We start from the raw sequence: 10,110 nt of genomic DNA, 5'->3' as shown, positions 1-10,110 counted from the left end.
ACGTCACGTGTCCTTTGGGAGTCTTTGAACTAAAAATATTTGTGACATTTCCTGGCCGTGACATGTATCAAGATCACGGGCAAATTACAAATTGGGAACGACAATATAAAGGTGTGTTTTTTTTTATCAGCGCATATTAGAACCACAATCTTGATTTATACTGGAGGAATCCGATAAGCTATGAAGCTCTTTAAACACAGATGTCCAGGAGGGGGCCCACGGGGTCAGACAGTTACAACAACAACCAATGCAGACACCGGAGTGCAAAGCATAGGATAGATAAACAAATCACTATAGGTAAATACAAATAAAGTATAAAAGTACGAATTGCAAAAGTTACACCAATGTATTCCCTTTGCTCATAGTAGTATGGCTCCAAAATAATGTTTAGTAACAATAATTTGGAACAAGCACTGAAAGCTGCGCAAATAAACACGGTTAAACAACGCGTGTCATCAATGCCTAGACCTGAAATGTTGTCACTGACAAAATAAGTGGAACAAGAACTGGACAAGTGTGCGAAGCGGCGTGGAGAGATGCATGCTTGGAACAACGTTGGCATAACGTTCAGTTTCGATTTAAAGCTTTCGTGACTGCAGGGATTCATCTTCTTGGTTCTTTCGGTAAAGTCACGTAGAAGAGAAATAATAAAGTAATAAAAATAAAACATAATAAAATAATTTTCACGACGTTTCGGCCACAACGCAAGCAACCGTCCTGGCTTTTCGACAGACCTGTTCTTCACCTGAGGACAGCTGCTTGCGTTGTGGCCGAAACGTCGTGAGAATTATTTTATTATGTTTTATTTTTATTATTTTATTATTTCCCTTCTACGTGACTTTACTGAAAGAACCAAGAAGATAACGTTCAATGTTCACTGGGAACAATTCAGAGGCATCGTATTGCAGTGGATTGATAATGGCTGGTTATACTGGTAGGAACGAAGTGAACCAGCCTACAATAGATTATATCGTCCGTCCGTCCGATGTCCGATTAGGTGTATCAACATCGCCCCCTACTGCAAACACTTGGCAGGACCCTACAAAAACCTTTAGACTCAGTGACGCTTTCCTGGCTAAACAAGTGTAACATTCCCTTATAATTCCCTGAGATAGTTTTTAATTAAAACATTTAAATTAAAAATTAACTCACAGCGGCCTAAAGCCTACAGCTAGGCCTAAAGCCTAGAACTAGGCCTCAAACTCTCCCTTCGTATCGTACCCCCGCCATTTCATTTTATTATAGCCATTCATTCGTTCGTTCCTACCAGCCCACCCCGCAGGGACCTGTTAGCGATGTGTGAATTGGATGTACCCTGATTTCATCTAGATCTCCTAGCCTGCTACACGTAATGAGTATTGAAAACTCAGGAGGAGTATCTTGAGAAAACTCATACACCTGAAGGGACTTGTATGTATCTTAGAGCCATTAAAGTTAAATGAAATGGAAGTAAAAAAAATATTGATATAATCTTGCCGTATTGATACATCAGTCGTAAATAATGAACGTCCCATGTTGACTGTTTTATGTATGATTTACACTACAATTTCTCAATATATCCCAGGTTGTCAGTTAATATTCCATTTAAAAAGTTTTATCAGCATACATTGCGAAGCAGATAACAACGTACATGCAAAGTGTAAACTTTATTTTTCCTTTAGGCGACTCCCAGAGGAAAATTGGTGCACAAATGTAAAATTACTTTCGGTATACATCTGAACAGTAGATGGCAGCATTTCATTGAAAACGGGATGTTGTTTCGGGTGAATATTTAACTCTTTCCACACAGAACATAATCGCTCCGTAATTGTAACTGCTGTGCAATTGGTTGTGTGTTTAATAGTCATCGGTGAGCGCCCTACCATTTAAATAACAGTTTTCCCACCCACAATTGCATACTGTATCAATAAAAAGGTCAATCCAAAACACAAGCGCTTCTTCTCTTTTCAAGCGAGTGTAAAACCCAACCAGCGCATTTAAATCGGCTGTAATGAAGATGGCACTTAAATTGCATCGATAACTGTTAAAACAACAATGTATACAAACTGCACAAACACAGCAGAGTTCAGCTAAAGTCACTTGAACAGGCAAGGGAATGGCTGTAACAACCAAATGCGCTCTCTGCCAGAGAGCACTTGATGGGATCATAAACTACATTACACGTCGTATTGCCGGGAACAAGATAACATTTCAACATATATGGCCAGTTAAGTCTGCTAATTGCGCCGCTACAATGGCAATAACCATTAATGTATGGAGTGCTCTAATGTCCTAAACAGAGTGCTTGACTTGTGTGTGGTCACGGTAGCTTGAGATAAGATGCTGGCCACATGTATACACAGAGGGTCAGTCAAAAGGCTTTTGAAATAGAATATTAAAACATTGTGTGCGTCTAGTGCTTTGCTTTTTTTTCTCTCCCAGCCATACCAACACTAAGTTATACTCATGTTATTTTGTAAGCAGTGATGAGCATTGAAAGAAAAAAGAAAAAATTCTAATTTACAGGCTTTTGTCAATCCACTGCTGGATGAAGGCCTATTCACACGTTGTTGGGCGTGAGCTGTGACTGAGAATCGAACTCAGGTTTCTGTGTTGATAGCACACTACGTTAGCCACTGTGCCATCATTACCCTGCATTTATAATACTATAATTATGTCAGCACCTACTCGAAAAGACGTTGCCGTTTCAGTGGACATGCCACAGCAAACACATGTGGATATCTGAAATGCCGACATGGTTAGCCACCTGAAAAAAGCAGCCCTCGTGATATTTTTCAAAGCAGTGAACAATTCACGGATTTACTTAGAACTTGGCAAAACAGTAGAGACGTGTAGACCTAATGATAGTGGAGTAAACAATGGCTCAGACACAATAACAGATATCCTAACTAAACCACATAATTTTCCTTCCCATAGTAAACACAATATAGATGTGCCCATTTCATCACTAATATGAATTTACAGCCACGTTCCAATCCACTGCTGCATGAAGGCCTCCCCACGCCGTTCACGGGTTTGCATTGAATTTGACGAACTGTATTTGACTGAATTTGCTTTCTATAACCATGTACTTATTCTACTCGTTAGCCCTACTTGTCAGTGATTTGTTAGCAAATCATTCAAAGTGTGTCTCGCTGTCTGTCCCAGAACACCGTGGCCTTCCATGATGCCTTTACTGCTCATTTACGACTTTGGAGGATTTTTTTTTACGAACCGCGAAGGGGATCTCGCCCAGAGAGCCCGGGGAAGGTTATGTTTGAAAGACGATTTTTTTTATTGCGTCAAAGATTTGTTTGTTTCAGCCGGGTGCGTATTGTTTGCACGGTGAGACAAGTGTGAATGCCAGGTCACCAGGACCCTGACCTGTCTGTGTCTGGCACGCCGTGCAACCTGCGTGGCGTACACACACACACGTGGTGTAATCACAACCGTCTTGACCAGCTGGGAAATCGAGGGGGGTGGAAAAAGCGGAGTGATCACACTGTGGCTTGAAAACATTTCGTTGGTAACATATGTATGCCACCGTGAGCATGCCACCATATAAAAAAATGTTCCACACCACAGTTAAACAAGTGGACCACATCACCCGGAATGTCCCTGATCTTGTCAGTCTCGACAGCTAAGCAAAGTTAAGCCTGAATAGTGCTTAGATGGGCGACCAACATGCATCAGACAGGTGTTGTAGGTCGCAGCGGAGCGACGTTGTCAGTAGATGACAGTGCAGAAACATATGTTGTTGTACTGTCCAGAATTATGGCCTAGAGTAAATGGCATAAACGGTATGCTCCCCGCCTTCACAAACCAGCACTGACTCGTGCATGGTCAATGAACCCCCAGGACCAACACGTGGGGAGGACCTCATAAAGCAGTGGAATGACAAATAGGCACTACATGTACACAACATTTTATTTTTGTTACACATTACAGAAAAACTCTACATTTAGAGGCATCATAGAGACTGTCAAAACAGACGTAAAAATAGTGGTTAGACTAGTGGCCTGTGGGATGGCTGCAAATCCACCAGTTTACACATTCACTTATTCTAATGCCAATAGTGGCTTTATGTAGCTTACACCATTGAGATGTAAAAAGGATGTGAAAACTAGTCACAACGTTTAACTGTGTACCAGTTTTATTGCCTGTAACTACATAAGCAGTTTTTTGCCGACACTACCATTTTCTCTGCTCTTGAGTTTTTAGTCTGGACTATATATGTCAGAACAAGCAAGAGTGGGCAGGGATGTTGTAGGTGTACTGAAGAGAGGAAGGGTGGGGAGACACGTGATGGAAACAGGCCCACTGGGGGAGCACTGACATCAATCATTAACGCCATGTGGCTGGTCTGGAGGTAGCATTCGAGATACCAGGCTGCCTGCAGAAGAAGAGTTATCAATTTGTGTACACAGCAGTAAAACCTGGGGTGGGGGGAAAAATGACAAAGTTTGCAATCGCCAATACAACCACAAAAATCCACCATGGCTTCAAGCTGATACTGCAATGAGGACAGGTCTATAGATTTATGATGCCGTGCATGCACACTGGGTGGACTTTGGCTATGAGTCACCACCTCTCCACTTGCGTTCTTCTCCGTGGTTTGTTCTTTTTTCAAATGTTTTTGGTAGCTTCATTATTTTTTAAAGGTACACTTTTCTTCTTCGATTCGCCTCTTTTATATCCCACTGCACCTCCGATTATTGCGGTTGGCTACATACAGTGCGAACTAAGTTCAACATACATACAAATAAAACCAGGTTATTTTTAAACCGTACACAATAAAATTATACAAGAAGAAAACCCGCAAAATCGAAATGTGTGCAGGACATTTTAAATGAGAATATAAAAATTAACAACTAGTTTGAAAATACATTAATCTGTTATCACTGTTTAAAATAAGAATGCAATCGAATACACTCTTAAAAACATCCACAATTGCACAATGAATTGTCAAGCTTCGTTTGTGAAATGTTCCATTTGCGGCTTTTAGTGGAAACATTCTGTACATTAACTCAACCACGTTGTATTAATTCTCACACTTTTTACGCGAAATGTACATGCGGTTACTTTGCAAACAGCACCACATTGCACAATCGACGTATCGCTCTCTCTAAATGGCCACCGATTGGGCTGTTCACCTTCGACATATGTACAGGCGAGGCAGAGCCAGGGTCCTTTACAGCCTCAGGTGTGTGATAAAACCTGGCGTTATCTTTAGCCAATCGCCTCTCAGAAGAGATCGCTACCATCTGGGAGAACCAATGGAAACTGCAACGAATCAATAACGGCAGTGATGGCTCATGTTTGGACTGGATAACATTGCGCCCGACGCCAGGATAATATTTTTTTTAGACCTGTAATCTAAGGACACACATAGCCCCAAACCCCATATCTCCACAACCACCTGGCTGCTCTGAATTGTAACGAATTGGAATTTGGAAAGATGGGACTCACCAGTTTCTGGACTCATCTTAGCCAATAGGGTAGCAGCCTCACCGCTGCAGAGCATCTTCAAAGCTGAAGAACAGTCCACAGTGTGTCTGGTATCATTATTATTTTGTACCCCGGAAGTCTGACGAGGTTGGCTAAACTTAAAATAGAACAGTATAATGTAATCATAATACAGATATTTATTTACCTGTTATGAAAGCCTGCACAAGTGTCAGAGAATCCTTCTCAGAAAGGCCCATGGGTGAGATTCAGAGTGAATCCCTTGATAATATTTATTTATCTATGGCAGGAAGCAATAATTCCAGGAGAAAACACACACACACATGAGGGAATAATAATCAACACTACACACAGACAGGTCATAAACCTACTTGCTACACTGCCTCACACATCATGGGACCTCCTTTGCCAGTACCAAAATATGAGAATAAGTCTTCCCATTTTTTATGGCAACAAAACAGGTGTTAAGATGTTACACCACCAAACTGAAACCTTTTACAAGGAATCATGTGTGCATTAACCACAATACTTGTGGTCAGAATGCAAACAAAAAACATACTCTGATAATATATGCATTGTCTTTGAAACTGATTGCCTCACACAGACAACGAATTGCCCAGCGATGTCACAACATTTCTCAGAAAGTGCTCTTTGTGCTGAGAAAAACGCAAAAAATCATGGAGTACACATTGTTCTGGGGGAGCTGCGGTGCAATGGTTAGCGCACTGCACGAATAATTCAGTTTCAACCCCCTGAGAGTGAGTCTTGGCCACAGCTGACATCAGTGGCTCATAGTGTCTGATTCAAACAATGGCCTCTTTCACCAACCCGGCACTGACATGGTGAAGTATGGTCAAACAGCCCCCATGACCGCCATGGTGTGAGGAGACCTTCATCCAGTATTGAATGGACAACGAGCTGTAAATTATTATCACTATTATATGATCAAGTAACAGACGAAATAGAATGGAGTTTCTTCATGCAGTCATTAATAACTGGGTTGACACCATCAGCTCACTAATATATTTGAGAACTCCAGTTTGTATCTATGTTCATCTTCTTTCGCACCGTACGTAGCCAACCGTGCCAATAGGAGGTGCGGGGGAAGGACAACAAACTAACACACACACAAAAAGCAGCTTCAAATGATTGAGTTTTCAATCTAGATTACGTAAAGGTAGTTAGCTCCAGTGGCTTCCTAATATTGTAAGGAAGAGTTTTCCAGACGACAATGCCACAAAGCAGCTGTGGATGTACACCAACTGTGTGATGTACGCACAGTGGCCCACAGAGAGGAGGAGGCAATTGCAGTCGCTATTTTTTTTCCTTGTCCTTTTGAAAAATACGTCTAGGGAGACTTGAGCCAGCAGGTGGCAGGCTAAGTGCGAAAACAATCATCCCCCCTTGCTTCCTCAGCCTCTGCTTATAATTATCGGGGTCGGCAGGGGAGTCTGCACGCCACGTTTTGCTGCCAAAAAAACAATGTGTCCTCATGGAAATACATTCAGCTGTGTAAGCCAGCAATCGTGAAAACAAATATAAATAGCATGTGCTAAAATGTCCACACGTTCGAGACAGCGTTGTGGTTTCACGTCCCTGCTGTGTTAAAAAAAAGTTTTTGTTTTACGTCTGTACGTTGCACAAAGTAAAAATGTATGTAGGTTCACATTTGGGGGGGGGGGGGGGGGTTTGGGGTGGAAATTAGGTCACAAAGTCAACAAAACCGTTACACTTTAAATGCACATACGTAATAAGTGCTTTAAAGACCCCCGAAAGCTGTCTGAATAAGGAAATGTATTCGTATAGGCACACATAGGCACACATATCCAATAATTATAATGTTCGGCCATTAATCAATCCAATACTGCATGAAAGTCACACCACGCCGTACCGGCCATGGGGATTGTTTCACAATATTTAATCCCGCTAGTCAGCATGGGTTTTGGTGATGGGAACGCCCTGGTACAAGTTTGCACTAATGTTAGCTGTGGCCGGGGATTTAACCTAGGTCACTCACATCCTCCATACATATATGTCTTAAATGCAAAATCGTAATACCGACATTAAGTTTCAATTGCACAGCCAAAACACATGGGAAAATCTAAACTTTGTCGCGAAACGAGAACTCTGATAGTCAACTGCCGATGCCACGTGTGATACGGTGAAGTAAAATGTCCAGCCCTGCAATTGCTTGCTTATGCAGCTCCAGAGAGTCACGTCCTGAGGCTAATTGGCCTACTCTTCCATGCTGGCCAAATGTCTTGGTAGAGATGGGAGTACCTGCACTTTATCCCACCACACGTGACCTGCCTCTCCAATCACGGTGGTTGAACCTGTGTATTGTGCTCAGTGGACAGAGGTGGAGGGATTCAAGAAACTCGCTCATTGTTTCAACTGCTCTGCTGAGAGATCGAAATGGTGACATTTCTTAATTTGTTTATTCATTTATTTAATGTGTTTGGTTGTAGCAGGGTTTTCATTTGTTTGGTAGTAACGTACAGCGTTATGGGATGCTATTGGTATGAATGACGCTATATAAAATGAAAGTATTATTACTTATTTCTAGATTTGAAGCTTTCGTGACTGCAAGGATTCATACCCTCAGTTTTTTTTCCCCCGGTAAAGTCACGTAGGTAAAAAATGAAATTAAATTAATAAAAATAAAATAGTAAAAAATAAAAAATCACGACGTTTCGGAGGCAACACAAGTCTCCGTGATCAGGTGGGACCGTCATTTTTTACCTACGTGACTTTACCGAAAAAAAACGAAGTATTATTACTTAGTCCAATTTGATAAGCATTACTCCATGGCAGCTTAATTCACGCCGTGGTATTACTTTGTTAATAATTGTTGCACATATGGATGGCAAAATGAAGCATCAGCTCTGATGCCGCGAGACACAGATGCAAGTAACTGCTCCGACTTCACAGGTGCCACATACACGCTCAAAAACATAACTCACTCGCTCGAAGTATGTTGTTTTACCCTTCACCACTATTGCTTTTATTACCTAATGGCGCATTTGAGATTTACAATTTGGTATTTCATAATTATGGAACATTTATCACCGGATAGGAACAGCCAGTACCTATGGCCAGCCAAAGGGTTTTTAAATTACAAACAGTTCTCTCGCTAGAGAGCTGCCAGAGACTTGCTTGGCAAGAAAGACGACCAAAATTGTGGCCAACACACAGTGTATTTTCTTACGTGCTAAAATACGGGGTATTTGTATGGAATAAAGATGTACATTGCTTGGAGTTAACTTCAGTGAATTTACTGCGATTGTTTGTTTTGCTCCGAGACTGTTTTGCTGGGAATGAATACCTGGCACGCCACAATTCAATCACCCACCCACTCGCCTATGTGGGCTCTCTGCTCACTAATCAATCACCTACCTTCCTACATATCAAGCCATCTACCTACCACCTACCCATCCATACAAAGACAAAGATCCCCCGTATAGTCTTAACAGACTGCAGGGGCAAGTGCTGTTAGCGAACACCTATGAAGGCCGGAATGGTACACGAGGGGGTGGGTGGCCAGCACCACGCCCGACCGCCTTTGTCTCCCCAGTGGCGATGTTTACACACCACACCAGGTACTCATTTGAGGCTGAGTCTACCTCGGGGAGGCCCAGAACCGGTTCAGATAATCGTCACTGGTGTTGGCCGTGAGCTGGAATCGTACCCGGGTCGCCGGGTTCGCAGCGCAGCACGCTAACCGCTACACTACCGCTCCCCACACACACTCACTCACTTACCTACATATCTACCAACCCATGATCCTACCACTTTTCCACTCACCTGCATACCGGCCGACCTATCAGCACCTCTTTGCTTATTGCCCTACACAACCAGCTAGATACCTATGTCCACCCATATACCTATCTACCGATCCACTCAACCACTCACCTACTTATATAACAACTTAACTAACTATCCACTCATCACCTCACCACTAATTACTTCCTGACAACCCACTCATATACCTAGCTGCCTGCTTACCGAAAACGATATACGTACAACCTACCTACCCATCTACCTAAAACCACCAACTTATCTTTCTATCCATCTACCTACAACCTAAGAGAAAACCCCTTACCTATCTACCTACAAACCCACCACATATTTACCTGCCTAGCTATTAATCTATCTGCTTACCTGCTCAATTTCCCACCTAAAAATACTCACCTACCTACCCACCCACCACATATTTACCTACTCACCCGTCTACCCACCTAGATACTCAACTACCTCCTTAATAAAAATAAAACATCATACAAATATTCTCACGACGTTTCAGCCACAACGCAAGCAGCCGTCTTCAGGTGGAGAACAGGTAAGCATCTTAAATAAATAGTCCCTCCAAGCCTGGGGCGTGCCATTCAGACTCTGCCTTCTCGACAGACCTGTTCTCCACCTGAAGACGGCTGCTTGCGTTGTGGCCGAAACGTCGTGAGAATTATTTTATTATGTTTTATTTTTATTATTTTATTATTTTCCTTCTACGTGACTTTACCGAAAGAACCCAGAAAGATACCTCCTTAAAACTACCCACCTACCCATCCATCCACGACCTGTCTACGTACCCAGTGGTACAACAGTTTGCCTGAGTCAAAGTCCTGCGTGTGATGTTTTCACGCGAACCCACGTAGGGGCGGGCGA

This window comes from Lampetra planeri, chromosome 19 (genome assembly GCF_965212315.1).
Source record: "Lampetra planeri chromosome 19, kcLamPlan1.2.h2, whole genome shotgun sequence".
Taxonomy (NCBI): domain Eukaryota; kingdom Metazoa; phylum Chordata; class Hyperoartia; order Petromyzontiformes; family Petromyzontidae; genus Lampetra; species Lampetra planeri.
Note: the sequence above shows the minus strand (reverse complement) of the source record.